This window comes from Mixophyes fleayi, chromosome 1 (genome assembly GCF_038048845.1).
Source record: "Mixophyes fleayi isolate aMixFle1 chromosome 1, aMixFle1.hap1, whole genome shotgun sequence".
NCBI lineage: Eukaryota > Metazoa > Chordata > Amphibia > Anura > Limnodynastidae > Mixophyes > Mixophyes fleayi.
In genome coordinates, this window is record NC_134402.1 from 252,437,248 (window position 1) to 252,459,239 (window position 21,992).

The following is a 21,992-nucleotide window of genomic DNA, read 5'->3' on the forward strand; positions in this document are numbered from 1 at the left end:
TGTTATTTATATCTGTGTTCACCTATTAGGCTTGATACCAAGTGCAGAGGATTTAGTTTAACCATTTGTGTACAATTTATTAGGATATGGGTATATATTATGTACTTATAAAATTTTATTGATGTTTAATAACAATAAATTTTGATATATTCATTTACAACCTCACGTTTGTATTATTGGGAGCCCAGTGTTAACGATATCCAGCACTGTTTTTATTTTTGAAACTTACCAGTAGCTGCTGCATTTCCCACCCTAGGCTTATACTCGAGTCAATAAGTTTTCCCAGTTTTTTGTGGTAAAATTAAGTGCCTCGGCTTATATTCGGGTCGACTTATACTCGAGTATATACGGTACTTTGTTATTCCACTTCATTTTGCAAACAGTGGTTTATAAAAGAGTCTTTCTGATGTGATTCTCTAAGTGTGCATAAAGAGCTTATTACAGAGCACATTACATATAAACAACATATTACAGATTACTACAGATGAAGATGAGGACCAAAAGCTTCAATCACGATTTTGGAGGATCCCTGGCATTGAATGACTTCTCAGATACTGCAAAGGTTATTGTTTTCTTTTTTGTTTTTTAACTTTTTCTACACATGTATACTGACCCAGGAGTATTAAGTGCCCCCATTTTTGTTTTTATTTAAAACAATTTTTTTAAATCTTTGTTTATTGAGGAGATAATGCAACACATGTAACAAAGCACAAATATAAAGTCTGAAAAAAATAAAATAATCCATTCTCAAAAATTCAAATAATTAAAACAATAAAAAAACAATAAAATAGTGTTCAAACATACAAACAAATTGCAAGGTGCAAAGAGAAGAGGGGGAAGGGAAAGGAAAAAGAAGTCAAGGGGGAAGTAGGGTTGGGGAGGAGAGGAAAAGATGGGGCTTCTTGGGGCATCACTACAAATCAAATGTAGGTAGAAGATCATATGTAGCTGTCACTGAAAACTCCTATCCAGAGTGTCTTCACGGAATGGAGATCCGTTATTCAAGATCCATAAAGGAGCAGGAGCCTTAAATTAAAGCCAGCCGGGGCCATAATGCTGTATATTCAGAAAATGTCTCTTGGCTGGACATAATGAAATCATCCATAAGCATATAGAGATAAATCCATCTAAGCCACTCCTTCATACTTGAGGGAGTAGGATATCTCCAGTGTACTGGAATTGCATCTGTTGCAGCAGTATTCAAATGTCTGAGTAGTGATTTTTTTTATAGTAGGAAATTGAATCATCTGGGAAGAAAAATAACCAGAAATCTGGAACCTCTGATACTGAGCATCCCATGATTTTCATAGCATATTCTTGAACCTTTATGCCAAAAGGGGACTAGACCAGGGCAGGTCCACCAAATGTGTAGGAGCAATCCCGAACCTGAGCCACACCTCCAGCAAGAGCCTGAGACTCCTGGGTGCATTTTACACAGTTGAGTAGCATATAAATAATGACTAGCTTGCAAGTATAATTCAAATAAGTATAACAAAAATTCCAAGGAGGGAAGCCTCATTTTTATCTGTAAAAGAGTGAAGGCACATACACTACCATTCACCACCAGCTAGCTGCTTCTGCATACCTTGTTGTCAGACCATGAACTAAAAGCTCCTGGGGTCTGGGGTGTAGGACCAATGGTGGGGTCGGATGTGTGTGGATGTTTGGGCAGCACGGTGGCTTAGTGGTTATCACTCCTGCCTCTCAGCACTGGGGTCATGTGATCAATTCCCGACCATGGCCTTATCTGTGTGGAGCTTGTATGTTCTCCCAGTGTTTGCGTGGGCTTCCTCCAGGTGCTCCAGTTTCCTCCCACACTCCATACTAGTAGGTTAATTGGCTGCTATCAAACTGACCTTAGTCTCTCTCTCTTTGTTTGTGTATGTGTATGTAAGGAAATTTAGACTGTAAGCTCCAACGGGACAGGGACTGATGTGAGTGAGTTCTCCGTACAGTGCTGCGAAATCAATGGCGCTATATAAATAGCTGCTGCTGATGATGATGCTTGAGTGATGACAGGAGTATATTAGAAGGGACTGACATTGCCTGATCCTCAATATGATCCCACTGTTTAGAGAGCCCTAGTCAAATTCAATATTCTATGAAGAAGCACGGCCTGATAATATTTAACAAATAGGGGCAGTTATAGGCCACTTTTTGACTTCCACCTATAGAGAATGTCACAATGGAATCTAGGTTTCCTGGCCCAAACAAAATCATGAACTAGCTTCTGGAAATCAAGAAAATATTTGGGAGGATTTTGACTGAGAGAATTTGAAGGAGATTCAATAGCTTTGGCAGAGTATTCATTTAATGACATCTATTCTCCCCAGCCAAGAGAAGCCCCAAGACCTCCAGTGTCTAAACATTGTGGACCATTTAGGAATCAAAGGGATAATGTTAGTCTAATACAAGTTGGAGAGATCTCTTGTTAGTATCACCCCCAGATATTTGATGTGACTGGGGTGCTAGGAGATTTGGAAGGAATGTTGAAGCCCCTCTCAAATGCATGATGCAATCGAAAGGCTTAAGGCCATTGATTTGGTATAACTTATTTTAAAATTTGATAGTTCACCAAACATCTTAAACTTGAACATCAAATTGAGTAATGATATCACAGGGTTGGTGACTATTGCCAAGAGATCATCTTCAAACATGGTCAATTTATGTTCTGTCTCCCCACCCACAACACCAACACATCAAGGTTATTTCTAATAGACTTGGTCAAGGCCTCTATGTAAAGAACAAATATCAGGGGAGAAAGCGGGCAACCTTGCAGTGCACCATTATATATATTGATAATGTGTCAGAGAGAGAACCATTTTACTTTGATGTGAGCTGTGGGATTTTCATAAAGGAGATTTCTGTGTAAGCAGATGGGACCCGATCCCATATGTTCAAGCACCCAGTGAGGAAATGCCACTCTTCTCTGTCAATAGCCTTTTCCCTACCGGTCGACAACATTAAAGTAGGGGTTTGCATACCCTAGGCCAAGTACAGTAAGGACATGTTCATGCAAATGTGTCACATGCACACTAGCAGTTTTGCATGCATGTGTCTCCTTAGCAAACTGAATCAATGCAAATGTTTATGCTTCATAAATTAGATTGGAATTATGTCTTGCCAGGCTTATGCAATTGTATATGCTTAATGTGCAGCTGTTGACACTTTTAAATTTACTTTTGTAAACTCATTACGGAAATGTATTTATCTTCCATCTCTCATTTTCCCTCTCTCAGATATTTGATCATTTAGACACAAAACATGGCAGCATTACTGATTTGAATTGATTTTTTTATCCAATCTATCAGATGTATTTTTGCGATGACATATAATTTATTTTGTTTTTAATGTTTTAAAACATATTATGTTAATTATTTTCTTAGTAAAAAAATGTCAGTAATATTTATAAGTACTGACTGACCTATTGGATATTCTAGCAGAATTAGCTATATACTTTGGCCAACAATGGCTTTGCCTCCATCACGAGCAACAACTAAAACAATTTTGAAAGAGGGAACTTGTACATGTTCATGAACATGATCTACAGGTCACTTGAAAGCCTCTTTAAGAAGCTAGATGCAGAAGTAATATGACACTTTAGACATCTACCTCATGTCATCATGGAAAAGTAAAATAAGCAGTTGTGCAAACTTACCTAGAGCTATGATCGGCATCCACACAGCAATACCACCACTGACTAAAATGTTGGCCATGTTAAAGTTCTGTGTATATATAACGTTTCACTCCACCCCATCACTATTATTGCAATGATGTTCCAGACTGCTTTCAGTTGTGTTCTCAAACAGATACTGCAGACATTCCTGTGACATATCACCTAGCTTATTTGATTGTTATAAGATGAAAAATTCCATGTGCAGATAAAACAACAATTTTATAATATTGCTTTTTGCACATGTCATAGGGGCAGAGGATGGTACTCATACTGCATTGGTACAATTGGGAATAAATTATCGTTTTTTGGGGGAATCTGACAACTAACATCCAAACAATGTCCAGGCTATGCATCTCTGCTCAATTTGTAGCATTGTTACCTAATTGAGTGTCCATGACTCCTTTGTGATGAGGCAATCAGTAATAATGCACAAAAGAACACAGAGGCAATGTAGAGACACATGGCTATTAGATAGTAATGTTTATCTACATAAAGTTACTGAACAGGATTTAGTCACATAAATATTATTAGTCATGTAACACTTTTGCTTCTATTAAGCTCTCTGTATTTTAAAATATTTCTCACTATGCTGCTAACACTTTGAGAATCTTCTAATATATTGTACCTAATTTGTCCCTACTGTAAATCTACACATTTCAGAGACTGTCAAGTATCTGAATTAACAGAATATTCAAACACAGACATAGGTTGGTTGCTTTTTCTAAAGTCTGTTTTTATTTAGGAGACAGTGCCTACCCTATCAGCCCTTTGCTCCCTTACTCATATATTAAATACAGACACAGAGAAACAGGTTGCATACAATTCCAAATATTTCACAACCAGCTCAGTCACTGAATTGACTTTGAGCTCCTGAAAGCACAATTTGTTGCCTTGGCTGGCTTGGAGGAGTCTTCATGTATGCTCCAGATATTGTGTGAAATATTATTGATCTGTATGCCATTTTTCATCAAATGACAATTGGGTGTGGGGTGTCTCTGAAGAGCATCTTGTAATGAATTTAGAGGTAGAATTCTTTGTGTTAAACTAGATTGGCAATGGCCGACCAAGGGTGCAGAGTCTAACAGATTTTGCGGTTTCCAGCAAGAGACTTGTTGTTCTCACACTGCTATAGTTTCAAACTGAACTTTATACACTTTGCAGATAGACTATGCCGACTCTCAGCCATAATCATGTGACTGCCTGAACAAGGAAGTGCGGAGTTCTACACAGAGGCAGAGGAAATCAGCAACACAGGAGTGTGCAGCAGGTAAGTTTGTGATAGTACCTCCATCTTTAAGGGTGGACGCTGAACACCCTAAAAGTTTTGTAAGGAATTTGTTTAAGAAATTGCTTGAGGAACTGAGGAACATGAACATCTGGAACTTTGATCCAGGAATGTTCCTCAGGGACGTAGACCTTCTAGTACAATAAAAACTGTAGGAGACAATCTAAGCTTTGGCTCACCTCGTACTCCTGCTGATCCTGAACCCAAACTGGAGATTGTGGTTTAACTGTAGTAGAGAACTGATTGGTAATTATTAGTTTTAAGAGAGAAACATGAAAAACATTTGGTATTCGTAAAGAGGATGCTACTTGTAATCTGACAGCTACTGGATTAATGACCTCGGTAATCTTGTCGGGACCAATAAACTGAAGTGCTAGTTTCACAATGGGTATTCGTAATCGAATGTTATGGGTTGATAACCAGACTTGATCTCTAGGCTTCCATTTGGGAACGGAACATCTATTCTTAACAGAGAATTTCTTCTAGAGGTCAGATGTTTTGTTGAGAGCCTCCTGTAACTGAGCTCAAATTGAGGAGAAGTTCATGAGGAGGAAATTCACAGCCTATAATTCAGAGGCAGGATACTGCTGTAAGGTAGGAAGTCCTGGATGGCATCCATAAAGAACAAAGAAGGGGGAATTGGAAATTACTCTGTGCAAGAGATTATTGTCGGTACATTTCGCCCAAGAGATCCACTCAACCCAATTGTTTTGGTTAGCAGACACATACATATGAAGTAACTTCTCAAGTTCCTATTTGGTCCTCTCTGTCAACCCGTTGGATTGAGGATTATAGGTGGATGAAAAATTTAGTTGAATATCAATAATCCTACAAAATAATGTCCAGAATTTAGACACGAACTTAGAACCTCAGTTGGGCACATTCTCTCGAGGACACCCATGAAGGCGGAAAATCTCCTGAATAAAATGTTTTGCTAAAGTAGGAGCTGAGGGAAGACGTTTCAGAGGGATGAAGTGAGTTGTACAAGAATAATGGTCAACAACATCCCAAATAACTGCCCTTCGAGAGAGGTAAATCAGTAATAAAATCCATCGATAGATGAGATCACGGGCAATCTGGATTGGGCAGAGGGACAAAAGGACCATAAGGCACTTTATGTTGAGCACAGGTAGAGCATGCAGATACAAATTTTTTTAACATCATCACAAAGAGAAGGCCATCAGTAGCTTTGAGAAAGTAATTCCTAAGTTTTCTTAATGCCGACATAATCAGAAACTGAGAAGTGTGGGCCCAATGTAAATGTTTGATATGTAATTTGGGAAGTATAAAGGTTTTGTTGTGTGGACAATTGATCATTGTAGATGGCGTGGTGGCTACAATGCATTTGGGATCCAAGATTAATCTAGTCTCTTCAGGAAATTCTGTATCTGTAGGATTGAAGGATCTTCTTATTTTTGGACCATGGGTGACTGGTAAGGATGATGTCAAAACGTGAGGAAAAATATTGACCATCTAGCTTGACGAGGCTTTAAACCTTCAGCCGTCTGTAAGTTTAACAAGTTTCTATGGTCTGTGTAAATTGTCACGGGAAACTGATCACCCCAACAGAAGTTTCCATTCAACGAGGGCTAAATTGGTAACAAAAAGCTCCTTATCACCTTGTCGAAGTCGTATAATTGGATGAACGAAAAGTATATTGGTTAATATTGTTTTATCGTGCGATTGCACTCAGCATGCCACGCTACACGGGGCATGGCGCTATCACGTGGTAAAATACGCACACACTCGCACTACAACATTTGGTTATTTATATATTTCATATTTATTAAAGGTTCCAATCCACATTCATTTATTAGTAAAATGTATTAGATTGTATATTTATTTATATATAATACTGTAGTAAAGGTTTTTATGATTCAGGTGGTTTAAAAGATAAAGAGTTTGGTCTCATATTAAAGCTTATTTCACCAGCATTAACCCGATGTGGACAGAATAGCAATCGCATCTAGCGATCGCAAGATACAAGCAATATGAGATTAATGCTCTTAAATACTTTTGTGTGGGTCAGTTTGAACTGTTCATTCAGAGTCAAATCATGGGAACAATAGGGTGGGGAATGTTCCCCTCACCCTTTGTAAGGATCAAATGAACTGACCTATATCTTGCAAGGAACTGGAATGCCATTAACCCCCGGACCAATGAAGACCTTACTAAGTGTTAGCTGGACAAGTGTATACAAGCGCGCTGGCTTTTGTTAGCTCTCTCTGAATGTGGCTACATGTGAGCATGGCTGTGTTCCATGGACTTCGATGAAGCTCTATAAGGAAAATGTAATGTATTCGGTGTTTTCATACTTTCCTGCTTTAATGTAACATCTTTAATAGGTATCATGTATCAGCTATATTGTACTGTATTGTACTTATGTATTGAATTGCTAAACAAATTGCTTTTGCTAAATAAATTGCTTGTGTTTCGGAAACACAATACAATCGCTTGGGCAATGCTTATTTGAAAACGATAAAATTACTTTAATAACCTATGCCATAGTTTCTTTCCACAGGTATTTGCGGACAGAAAGAGCCACCGGTGTGAACCTTCCCTGAAGAGTCTCATTGGGAGAGATCTGCACCTACCCCGTAGGAAGAGGCATCAACCTCTAATAACAAGGGGTAATTGGTTGCTGTAGGGTAGGTGGTGTTGAAAAATCTTCCTTGAGAATCTTAAATGACTGTATTGCTTCAGGAATCCAATTCTTAGCATTGCTTTCCAGGCAAGAGAGATAATGGAAGAATCCAGCGAAAAATACTCGATAAACTGGCGATGGTAATTAGCAAACCCCAGGAAACACTATGCAGCTCTCAAACCAAGAGTTTGTGGCCAATCGATAATAGCCTTGAGTTTAGCAGGTTCATCCGTAGGCCAGTGCCTGAGATAATATGACCTAGGAAGGGTCATTGATCCTGTTCAAAGAGACATTTTTCGAGTTTACAAAGAAGAGGATTTGTCCTGAGGCAGGTAAGGACCTCAATTACATGTTTCCGTGAGATTGGAGATCCTGTGAAAAGATGAGAATATCATCTAGGTAGACCTACTACAAAACGGTAGAGGAGATCTGGGAAAATCTCATTCATGAAACTTTGGAAAATAGCTGGGGCATTACATAAACCAAAGGGCATGACCAGTTTTTCGATACGCCCATCACGGGTCTTGAAGACCTTTTTCATTGGGTCTGTTTTTAAATTCGAATAAAATTATAGGGTCCTCGTAAATATAATTTTGAAAAAACAGAGGCACCCTTAGTCTGGCCAAAATGCCTAGTAATGAGGCAAAGGATATGTTTTTAACAGTGATAGCATTCAATCACCGTTAATCTATGCAGGGGCAAAGACCACCATCTTGTTTTTTAACAAAGACAAAACCCTCTCCAGTGGGTGAAGATAACTTTCTGATGGAGCCCCGTTTCAGATTGTCTTGTATATACTCTGCCATGGTATTGGTTTCCAGAAGAGACAACGGGTTAACACAGTGTCAAGGAGTGATTTTGGCAGGGAGTAAATCAATGCCACAGTTTCATGCCTGATGAGGTAGAAATTCGACAGCACTTTGTTCAGAGAAGATATCCGCAAAGTTTTGGTACTGGGAAGGAAGAAGACCGTGAACTAAGCCGGAGTTACAGGCAGGAGGAGAAATCTTTAAAAGACATTGAGTTTGACAATGCGACCCCAAAGGGAGAATTTTGGCGGTCTGCTGTTCAAGGGTAGGAGAGTGGAGACAAAACCAAGGAAGGCCCAGTAAAACTGGGTCAATGGCCTTAGGAATAATGAAGAAGGAAATGGATTCTCTATGCAGGGGTCCAATCTGTAAAAATAGAGGAGCTGTGCGAGTCTAAATGATACCACAGCAATTTTACTTCCATCAATAGCAGTGATGTGGACAGGCGTTTTAAGGGTCACTGTGGAGAGACCTAGCTTATTGACAACAGCTACAGTAATGAAGTTGCCTGCTGCCCCAGTATACAGGAACTCAGATAATGGAGCAGAGCCTGAGGAGTGATGTAAAAGAACAGGAATGAAGAAATCCATATTGGGAAGAGAAGAGGGAAGGTAGCTGAATGATCCTGAGGTGGCCTCTCACGAACCCGTTAGGTCCTGTCATTTCCTGGACGTTTAGGATAAGTACCAAGAAAACGATCAGCATCGCCACAGTATAAACATCTTTCTCTTTCTTCATTCGAGAGGGAATACCGACCCAGTTGCATCTTCAGAAAGAGCTGAAGGATTTTGAAATTGGTGAGCAAGGCGAGGAATTACCTGATGTGAGTGTTTCTTCTCTTGCGCATGTTCTCTGAAATGAAGGTCCACCTTGTTGCATAGAGAACTTCATCTAGAGAGGAGGATAATTCACGTGAAACTAACTTGTCCCTGATTCTGTCATGTAACCCATGCCAGAAGGGAGCTATAATTGCTTCATCATTCCAGCGGAGCTCAGAGCCCATTGTACGAAATTGGATGGCATATTTTCTGAAAGGTAAGTGACCTTGACGTAACCGTAGAACTCCTACTGCAGCATTGGAGACCCTGCCAGATTCATCTAAGATTTTTAGAAGGTAGCTAGGAAGCTGGTGCATATGAAGCATGGAATTGTACATGAAGCAGGAAATCATTCCTTTCCCAAAGGGGAAAGGCCCAGGTGAGAGCCTGTCTGTAAAGGAGAGAAAAAATGTACGCAACTTTAGATTTTTCAGAAGGGTCATTGCCTGGGAGCAACTAAAATTGAATTGCATATTGGTTTAAAAATCCTCTGTGGATTGGGTCTGCACAAATGAAAAGTAGCTTCAATAGGATGTGCAGGTTCAGTGTAAGCAGATAGCCCAGAAACCCCCAAAAAACTCTAGAGGGTATCCATGTGTTTAGACAAACCATGTAAAAATTTCATCATGTGTTCCTGATTAGACTCTTGTTTCTCTATCCTGCCTAACAGGTGTTATAGTATATCCCTGGGAGAGGGATTATTTGCAGAATCCATATTATTGTTAGTGCAAACTGTTATTAATTCAGTAGTATAATTCCTTGTGTTAACCTAGATTGGAGCTGGTCGACCAAGGGTGAGAAGTCTAATGGATTTCCTGGTTTTCACCAAGAACCGCTGCAAGGTGGGATTGGCTTAGCTGCTGTGAACCTGCAGGTCACAGTCCCCTGACCTGCCACTAGGTGTAACACACAATACTGGAAACAGTAGGCTAGGGAAAAGTAACTGAGTCTGAATTGGTATACAAATGGAAAATAAAGATATAGGTACTGGTGGCAGGTGGAGTGACAGAACAAGCTGGGACCTGGTACAGAGTCTGACAATGAGGTACAGAGTCAGGAGACAGATGGATAGTCAGAACGGAACTGGAGTCTACTACACATGAGGGCAATGCGGTAGCAGAATCAGGGGGCAGATGGAGTGTTAGGACGGAGCAAGGGTCTGGTAAACAGGTGGTCAATGAACAGGATAGGGCAGGACGGTGGCTAAGTGGCTATCACTTCTGCCTTACAGCACTGGGGTTATGAGTTCAATTCCCAACCATGGCCTTATCTGTGAGGAGTTTGTATGTTCTCACCGATGTTGCGTGGGTTTCCACCGGGTGCTGGTTTCCTCGTATACTGCAAAACATACTGGTAGGTTAATTGGCTGCTAACAAATTGACTCTAGTGTGTGTGTGTGTGTGTTAGGGAATTTAGACTGTAAGCCACAATGGGGCAGGGACTGTTGTGAGTGAGCTCTATGTACAACGCTGTGGTATCAGTGGCGCTATATAAATAAATGGTGATGATGATGATGATGATAGCAAGTTTGGGAGTGAGAGCACAGGAATCAAACAAGGTCTGGGAGTCAGACAATCTGAGACACTTGTTGCTCTGACACTGCTACAGTGAACATTATATTATCTGCAGACAGACTATGCCGCCGTCCAGCCACTAAAATGAGACCGCCCAAACCAGGAAGTGCTGAGTTCAACACAGAGGCAGAGGAAATCAATAGCACAGGAGTGTTAAGCAGATAAGATTGTGACACATCTCATCTTCAAAGATTATTTGATTCAACAATACTTCAGTTTTAAAGCTAACATTATATATTCTGAAACATAAGTAACTTGCCATTACTTGCCATTAACCTATTATAATCAATTACTTAAACCATGATTGGTTGAGAAGAATTTGTAATGAGACTTTTACACAATTATCTATACATGCTGCATGAAAATGGGCTTGTGATATGTTTATAAAATATTTGACCACCCTAATTTTATACAACATCAATTTGTTGATGGAGTCAACACACATATAATACACACAACACACTGTGCAGCATATATTTTTCTACTTAACCAAATGTAATGCCCACCTTTACTTTCATTTCTTCATTTTTTATGATTAAAGGACCAGCAGAATGTTCTTTACATTTTTTATTTTTGTGTTTTAAAATAATTTAAATTCAAATTTTGTTAATCTTTTCTCACGTAGTTGTTTAAGAAAACAAAAACGAAAAAAAATTGTCAACTATTTTGCTATAATTATTTTAATTTATCTAGCTTATAGGTAAAGTTAAGCTTGTCCCATTTTGTGAGGAGACAGCTGTGGCCAATCATTAAGGATATGTGTGTTTTATTTTGATAGATTTTTTTAAGTCTTCCGCACATTTCAAATTATGAATATTTTACATATTTTGTCATATAACTTGTATTATTAATATCTTAAGTTTTGTCATATATATGTAATTTTTTTAATTCTTGTGAATGCTAAATAAGAAAGTTGTTCTTTTATTTGAGATACTTGACTAAATATATCAATAGGAATTATTACATTGTTTTTATTTATACTGTATTATAAATACAACTTAAGAATTTAGGTATCGATATACCCCAATTAGTGGGTAAATATAAGATGAGATTTGGACTGTTTACTAGCAACATAGTTATTTATGCACATTGATTGTGGGCTGTAACTGTTGTAATAGAGCCTGATTGGTCTACTTACCTACTGTCTTATTTCATGTATTGATCCAGCTATGACTGGACTCTCAATAAATATGTCCACACATGAACTAGGAACCCTACCGCTGATGAAACTGCCATCTAGGTAGCAGAGAAATGTGTTAAGTGCACCTGGCTTTTAGTACTGTCATTTGGAAATTTGAATAAGATAAGGTTCACATCAAACCGGTTATCTTGGCCACCACAAATGAGTCTGTTAATGCTGTGAAAGGATTGTTTTCATCATTGGAGATCCAATAAAAGCAAATCAGAGCCAATGAGTACGGAAACTTTAAATTAGTAGATGAGGTATTTCAAGAGTGATCACAGCTGTGAGGAGATTTTGTGGTTCGTGAGTTAGAACACACTAATTACAACTAAGTACTGTTTGATGATTGCCTACTAAAGTGATATTTATTCATCTTTTCCTCGGATACACTGCAATTCAATATATTTGCACTTATTAAAGCAAAATATGTCTTTTTAATATGTAAGAAACTTCATATCAAGTTACTACCAGATTTTGCCAAATTTAATATTTCTTCCTACATAGGACATACCTCACTCCCTTCTAACTCTCCAAATTTGGTGGGAGACAGCTAGTTATTTTCCCCAGATGTGGGGGCACAGGAGAGGACTTTTGGCATATGATATGGAGATGCCTAGTAGTGTTAAATTCTGGGAAGAGGTGGGAAAATGTATACTAAAATTAGATGTGGGAATATCCTTCATTAATCCGAGATTGTGTTTATTCGGCTTGAGTCTAAATAAGAATATGCATAAATTCATTAGGTTACTTGTCAATTTCCTATTTATGTTAGCTAAAGTGATCATTGCCAGAAAATGGATGGCTCCGGAGGGCCCTATTCTAAAGGACTGGATTGATCTTGTAAATGATACTGTAGGACCCGAACGGTTTATGTATACTAGTCAAAACTTGACAAATAAAAATGAGAAAATTTGGTATCGGTAGAGGATTTCTCCTTATGGTACGAAGGGACTGCTGGAGATGAATGGTACTATGCCATGGACAGACGCCTAGCCACTATTATTTTAATATTCGTACATTATAGATATATATGCTTATTTTGAAATGATAAAGACCACTTTTTGTGTCTAAGGACACTTCGCAAAAAAAACGAAGAACACTTATTAAAATGTTTTCTTTATTCTTAAAAAAAAGATTATGTCTTTTGGGCTCTAATTGGGATCTTTAAAGCTGACTTATAGGTCTAAGATTTATTTCTATATATCTAATATTTGGAAATCAACTATCTGCCTGTAGTCATTCATGGATAAATTAGATCTCTTGGAGAATAGACATATACACAACGGTCTGTATTTGTTTATTTGTCAGTATTTATAGCAACAGAATGCTAGTTATAAATTAATTGTTTTATATTTTTCTTAAATGTTTTAATATATTTAATAAACTTTTTATCAGGGCTCCTTATTCCCCCATTTTTTAGTTTTATCAATGTGACAATATCAGTAAATTGCTATTTGGATGCAGATAAATATGATATATTTGACAAACTTATTTAGATTTCTTTATATATTTACTAGCGCCTCCTGTTTATTGAGTTTGCTCTAATTGTTTGGTTAGTGGCCATTTTAGTTAAGTGATTTTGGCAATGAGCATCAGTGCTACAGCATGTGGACATTGGCAAGTTCAGCCCTCATGACATCACACAGCCAATTATCACAGCGATTGTTGAAAAGTTTACATAAGTACCACCAGGATACATATGTTTATTTGCTGGATAGAGACAGCTCAAGAGCCCAAGGCCGTAACTAGGGCAGTGCGACAGGGGCGACCGCCCAGGGCGCAATGCTGAAGGGGGGCGCAATTTAGGAATATTTTAGGTTAATTTGGTTAAAATTGAGGGCTATGGGGGTGGCATTTGTCTTTCTCGCCCCAGGCGTTAGAATTCTAAGTTACAGCTCTGCAGGAGCCTTTATCCCACATCAATGTGAAAATGTAGAGAAGGTCTTCAACTCTAGGGGAGATGTCAGTCAGATGCCGTTTTACAACAGAATAACAATAATATCCATTTTTGGAGGGATATATTTGAATAGGACTGGTGTAAGTTTGCAAGTTGATGAGGATGGCCACATTTTCTGCTCTGGACACAGTGGTATGCTAGAATTAAAGTTATGTATCTTATTCAAAATGCAGCCAACCTAAATATATTTATGTATTTTTGCATCTATGCAAAAATTGCAATTGTGTAATCAACTATAAATCAGTTTGTTTGTGTATAAATGTACTAATAATTAAATGTGAGCACAAAATATTAATTTAATTTATAAAGTTACATAAGTTTTCAATGTTGCACATTGTTATTTAAAACAACAGTTTAATTAAAGACAAAACCTGACGAGTTAACTGTTTATAGTGCTTCCTTCTACAACATCCTGTATCTATCCATCTATCTACAGTATCTATCTATACATTTTCATGATACATATTTAATATAGTAATAATCTATTGTTGCTAAAATATACCATCTTAAATAACAGAACAGATGGCAGATTTCATATTTTAATATTTCCAGTACATGTTCATAAATTGTGTTTTGATTACGGTTTTTTTTTTATGCTTTTTTTTTCCAGACTGCTGCTGCTGCCTAATACTGCTTTTACAGGAAAAAAAGAGTTGGCATAAGGCATTGCTGTGTGTAGTAGAAATACATTGTGTCATAAACAGGTGATGTTTGTGAGTTCAAGAGGATATCAATAAAACTACATTTTAACATAGATTTAATCTTTATAATTATCCACTCACTATTAACTGACAATGATACCGATCACATTTAGATTATTATCAGATGTTCTCAGTTTTATTAATAGATTACTACAATGTTTTAATTTAATATTTTTATTACAAAGTGGCTCAGAATGCTAATATGATATATTCTAAAGTATAAATACTTGAATCTAACATCAACTGCTCGATTATATTGAATTTTAATAAACCACTCAGTGGTTTGTATTTTTTCAAAATATAGTAAATAGCTCTAGTTAAAGATCGTGATGTACTGCAGAGTAGAATACACAATTATTATTCATTGAAAATAATAACTGCTCATCCACGTATCATTCTAAGACAGGGTAGGAACAGTGCATCGTGGGCCCCATAGCAAAAATTTGGTAGGGGCTCAGTGATGTCATTCTTACCAACTGCTCCTCCCTCTCTTTTATGAGTAGCGAAGAGTGGGGGCCTCTTCTGGGCATGTCTAGCCTGCATTCACTCAACTTCCTCCTAGTACTTAATGCTGTATTCAGATTTCAATATAATTCATGGTTACACTTTAATATAATGAATGTCAATAATTATGTTGGAGATCTGTGAAAGTGTAGAATTCTTTATTACACTTGAATACATACACAAATTGACAATGAGCATATTAGTCCATCTGCATTTGTGACATTGTGTTCTTGTGTGGAGACACAGGACAACATCAAACATATATTACTACATATAGCAACTGCAATCTATGTGCACACATTGAGTATCCATCATATTATGCATCATAATATGCAGTGCCCAGTTAATTAATTGCAATGCTGTAAGATTGTCTTTTGTGTCTGTGAAGTTACAAACTTCTGCATCTTCTGATGGAAAGAGCTACTTTGATCACGGTTCAAAGTGCATTTACGTTGGAGATTTATTAGATCAGTTAGCGAGGGGCTGTCTTGTATTTTTCAATCTACAACTTCATGTTTCCATGTACTTGAATATATTTAATTTTAATTGAACACCTTTTGCTCATTTTTAGTTGTAGATGGAAAACCACATTTCTAGACAGTTGCAAAAGATGGCTCTGCTTGTCTTGGCTCCAAACATGCAGCCTACATTGCATTTGCCTATATATAAATAATGTTTACACATAGATGCATTTTTGAGAAAATAAAATCCTGAGTGTTTGAATGCAGATAGAAGGTTTCTCTGGCCCAACTATGCCCACTTTGCGTTGGCTGGCCATCCATGGGTGCAGTATTATACCACAGAAGTATACTCAGTACCTTCTAGAGGTTTACAAATCACTAAGGCAAAGCAGTTTGAAGTATAACAGTATTTTTATTATTTTACAATACTCCAGAATAAAACCCCACTTTAAACAAATGCCAGACATGTTTAGCACACAATCTATCCCTTACTACTCTCTGTGGTCACATTTTCTCCTGGTCCCTCTACCAGTATGGCAGGAATTTGACATATAGTCCCTCTGCTCCAGCAGGCCCACCATGTTATAAGACCCACAGGGTGATGCACTAAGGAAGCACGAGGGAGACAAGTCCAGCAAATTCCAATGCATGGACTCTCCAACACAGCAAACTCTGTACATTATATTTTTCTCCACTCTCTACTACCTGCCCTTGGCTGGGTCCCACCAATTAAACATTGTTAGATTTTCCACGCTCCTGGGACTGAAACACCCCTTATGGATGTGGCAGATGTCATAAGGGGCTGTTATAGGGAAGCACTTTCTCATACCAATTTCTCTTTACTCATACCACTTTCTCATACCTCCTGACCACCAGCTGATTTGACTCCAATGTGTCTAACTTGCCACAACATGAGACTACAAGCTATTAAAGTAATTCTATCGTTTTAAAATAAGCATTGCCCAATCAATTGTATGTGTGTCCAAAGCACATGGTGGTTTATTTTAGCAGATGTAAATAGTCAACAATTCAATACATTATTATATTATGATACAGTACAGTACAGCACAGCCAATACCAAAAGATAAATACATACCAAATGCAATCGCTTGCGCACGCTGCGCACCCACGGGACCCGATGGACAATATTCTGTTTAGAATACTGTGTCAGAGTTGACTGAGGCCTCAGTGAGATGCAGCTAATATATATACAGTCAGTGTTTCATTGTGAACAATAGAGATGACGTAGATTGTTTCTATAGCTCCAGACGTTGGGTGGGTCCAGGCCAGACAGGTAATAGGTTGATTCAATCTAAGGAATCCAAAGGTGGGGGTCTTCTCTCCAGGGGGTCTGCTCCTTTTCATAGCCAGTATCATACAAAGGTTTACTCTCTAATATCAATAACTAAAGTATGCAATGTGCAATCTCTTCGCCGACTGCACCGGACAGCTGCTGATGATTAGGGCTTCAATATGATATCAGGCATGACACCTTTCCTATTACCTAAACCTTTAATAACACTACAATGTACATATAATCAACATATATATATATATATATATATATATATATATATATATATATATATATATATAGACTAATAATAAACTGAATACTGTCTGCTCCTGAATTACAGTGTAACAGAACCAATATGAAATTATATAAATAACTAACTGTTGTAATGCGAGTGTGTGCGTGCGTATTTTACCGTGCGAATGCACCACGTCACGTAACACGTGGTGTACGCTTCGCAATACGCACAGCAAACCAATATTAAACCAATATACTTTCGTTCATCCAATTATACGACTTTGACAGTCCACCCTTTGATAGTACAATAAACTATCACCTTAAAGATGTTATATGCAGGATCTCAGTACCACGTTTCATTGTTATGTAATACAAATCCCCCTTGGTGTATGTCCACGTTGTTTGTAGATCTAAACAAGTTATCATAATAGAAAGTCTTAATCCTCTAAACGACTTCTTCTTTTACTATAAACCGTACACTTCTGGAGCTTGGAGATAACCTTTTGTATGCACTTCAAGGGTGCAATAAAACACTTAATACATTATTTGGAAAGGTACAAGGTACAGTAGAACGTGTATCAGCTATACAGAATTCTTTACTACAGTTCTTCAAGTTTAACAGGTTCTTCTGTCCAACGCATGTCTTTAAGCTCAGAATACATTTAAACACTTCATGTTCATCAATAGCATCATCCTATGTCTATCAATAATGTCATATGCAATTCTCCTTCAGCTTGCGTTAATATACACACGTCTAATAATGTCACCAGTTATTTTCATCAACACTTGTGGGCTATTGTCTGTTCGTTCTTCCCAGTCTCTCAATACTCAGATTTAACAGTGATCAGCTTGCAAAGCATTGGGAGACTTCAGACTAAGGGACCTAGGTGTCCTACTTTTTCCCCTAGTGACCTCCCACCCATAGTTCGGGTACCTCAAGAATATTTAGTGGAAAGAGAACTAATCCTACTTGATATAATCACTGAGGCACGTGTGAGCACGCCCAGCACTTTGTTTGGTCTAAAACCTTACCCTCCCAAGAATGATAATCATTCTCAAGGATGCCTGCTCAAGTCCGAATATTACTGGACTGGCATCGCTGGGTGTATCTCTTTTCTAACCATGGGGTCGCCGAACTTACGGATGTAATGCTACTCAGACAATAGCCCCTAGCACTTTCTCCAAGCTCCAAGGTTTCTAAATTTTCCTTTACCCCTGAATTGAATAGAGTAATTGGCTGGACTGATTATGCTACTAACTTCTTCCTCCCCAATACCTCCTTATCATTACCTGAACCAGTCTCTGTCACCTGCTAATAATCAAAAGAATTAACCGCCCTGAGAAAGAAACTGAAATGAGAGAACACAAAACAGGAAAAACTACAACTTCATGCTGGGCAACAGTCTTAGCCTTTGGCTCAGGTACTACTAACTGCATTTGAGGCCTTCCAGTACAGACTCATGAGTGCCCTTGGACCCTTCTCTGAGTGTTGGCCCCTCTGCAGTGGGTGGTATGGGCACCAGTGTCTCTGCTACCCTTGAAGCCGTGAGGCTGGTAGCCTACACCTGGTACCTGTCTGGCAAATAACCTAAGCTTAAGAAATTACTGCTCCACAACTTACTCTCCTGATCCAACATCCTGACAGTTAGTGTGACCTTTCAGGAAACAGTGTTTTGGACATTCTCGGTTGCTGTCTCACTATTTATTTACCTTCTCTCAAGGTCTAACCTAGCCTCCCAGTTACAATCTCATCTCACGAGGGGTCAAGAACATTTCAAAAACTGACAGGTTAGGAGTCTGCCCAGGGGTGATCTCTTGGTAGCGGGAAAGGACTAGTGGCACTTCAACAAGTTCCAACTCTTATTCTATTCAATTCATTCTACCTAGTACCACTACTTTATGTTCACACTGGTTTATGGCTAATTGAAAGTATGTGATTTGTTACCACTACTCATACATTATACATCTATTATCAATAACATGAATACCCCTATCATCTATTGTAACTCTAGGACTATCACATTGAATAACAAAAGCTTTGAGTATGATACAGTAATACATTAGACACATTTCAATACACCTCTACCCAGACATTTTTCATTGGTACACCTGTGTATACTTGAGGATCCTGCATGGTGGTAATTGGATGACGTGCATTTGTTTTACCTGGAGGAAAACCTATCAGCAGGAGGGATATGGGATGGCTCTATTAGTCTACCTTGTCCATCTCTCCAGAGTCCTCCAGACTCCTCACCACATCTCTTCACCTTCCAGACAGTTTATCCCTCAGGTAACACAAATCTTCCTATATTAACCAATATGTGTATGCGTGCATGTGTGTGTGTGTTCACATTTTAAAACTAAAACAATACAATGAAAAACAAAACAAAACATAGATTTGTTAACTGTCACATAAAACCCTGCTGTCTATTTGATAGCTATGTTTGCCCTGGTGTGACAGCCATGTATGGTTGTGCGTGTAAGTGTGGACCTTACTAGCAGCTACTTCAGTTGGTAACTGTGTCACTGTATAAAGTCCTCTATGTAGTGTCCTAATCATGTGCTGGTATTGCTATAAAACGATTTCTCAGTCACCTCAACATCGCCCTCTAGACTAGAAAAATGCTAAAGACCAATGTATATCAATCGATTTTCCCTCTGCCAACTCACATGTCATTCTCAGTACCTCATATTCAGCTACTTGACTAAGTGGGAAAGGCAAAGAGGTCTCTTTCTATAACGCTTTCTTCAAATATAACAGTATCCAGTACATGCCTGTCTAACAGTGAAAAATATAAAACATGAAAATTCTACATTTTCTAGGGTTTCCCATTATGTCGTATCTTGTAGTAAAAATCCTACTCCAATTTTCTATACAGAGATGCATATCTGTATGCCTAAACTCTAGCATTCTTCTTCCTCCTGTCCTCCCCACCCTTTGTGCATCCATATAAAGGCACATTTTTGTACAGGAGGCACGAACCAAAACAAAAAAACCAAAACAGATATGCAATCTATAACACATGAATCGTATTTCCACAACAGAACCTTTCTGCTTAAAAATCAGCAGTTTCTATACACATGAAAAAAAAAACCCCTAACTGTTTCTGTAACTCATGTCAATCTAGTGTGTGTATCTCTGAATTTGTCTTATGTAAAAAAAATAAAAAATATGTTTTAGCCCCATTGTTGAGACTGTGTCTGATTTTATCTCTACCAGAGCAGAGAGAGAGAGAGAGAGAGTGAGAGAGAGAGAGAGTGAGAGAGAGAGAGAGTGAGCGAGAGAGGGAGAGAGAGATACTAGCGTTTGTGTAAAGAATGGGAAATAGGAAAGCAATGAATGATGGGAATACAAAGATTTGAATACAAACATACATGTAGAAAGGGAGATTTTTACAACAAAATGACAGCTGGATTGGACTCTGACTCTATGGGGAAATGGCTGTATTCATTCCACTGTTCCCCTTAGCTATTTGCTAACTATGACCCCTCCCTATACTTGACTAGGGGGTCTTAACAGTGCAATCCAGTGTCGTCCGTCATTTGTTCATTAAGAACTCGATATCTCATTGACTACATACCTTTTCAACTGACTTTTCTAACTTATGATAGAGAAATGTCAAAATTTACTCTTAGTGACTCATATTTTCTCTGAAATACATAAAACTATATTTTGGAGCAAAGTATGTACATACTTCATTGTTGGATAATGATTCTCAGCCAAACAAATTATCATGAGACACTGCAGCCTAAAACAAAAGAGTGTTCCAATTGTCTATTGTTAATTTGTCTTTCAAGAGTAATTCTTCTGTTTCTCTATCTTCCCTTTTGATCACTAAGCCTATACTCCTTTTGTGTCCCCTTTACCTGTGAGAAGAAAAACAAGATAGTTATCTTAAAACAGCAAACAAAACAAACATTTCTAATCTTTGCCATCGGCCAGCGATTTAGGAAAACAAACATGTGACAACATAAAACGAACAAACAAAATCAACAAAGATTACCTTTTTAAATCCGTTCCCTGCACACTAATACTTACCACAGTTTAACTCTAGAGTCGGCTATATTTCTCCCCCAGAATATTAGTTGTTACCGAGTGTGCAATCAATTGTAGGGTAACCTCTGAGAGAAGTGTACGCCTCCTTTGTGGATGTCTATGTGATTTCCAACCCAGGTATCCATTCTTCTCTCTACACAGTTCCTACTCATGTGTCCCTTCTTATGGCAGTAGAAGCACGTCCCTGTCATGTCTACACAATGTTTTGCTAGGTGTCCTATTTTATTGCCTTGAAAACACTTCCTCAACTCATGTTGTTTCTCTTCCTTTTTACAATCTCTCCTAATGTGTCCTTCTTCTCTGCAATTGTAACATCTCACTATTCTGGGTTTCCTGTTATGTGGGTTGTATGCTGGTGGTCGTGTGTGCAGTCCCTCTAGTGCTGGGATACTTACCATCATTACCCTATCACTTAGTGTCTCTTTCTGTTTATTTATACTTTTATCATGTTCTATAGCTGACTCCCTGAGAGCACTTACAGTGGTTCCTTTCCAGTATGGTAATGAAGTTTGCACCCTTCTATCAAGTTTTCCCTGAGGCCATCCATTAGAACTTTAACAGCAACCTCTCTGTAATATACATTATCTTTTATGTCTGGTACCCCAGTATATTTGCCCATTGCTATCAGAGCTCTGCAAAAATAGTCTGTTGCATTTTCACTATCTTTTTGCTGGATACTAAACATTTTACTCCAGTCCACTATCACTGGGAAATATATGGCCAACCGTGTGATTATTTGTTTAATATTGTCCTGATTATCATCCTCGGTTAAGAATTCATCCTCCTCCAACA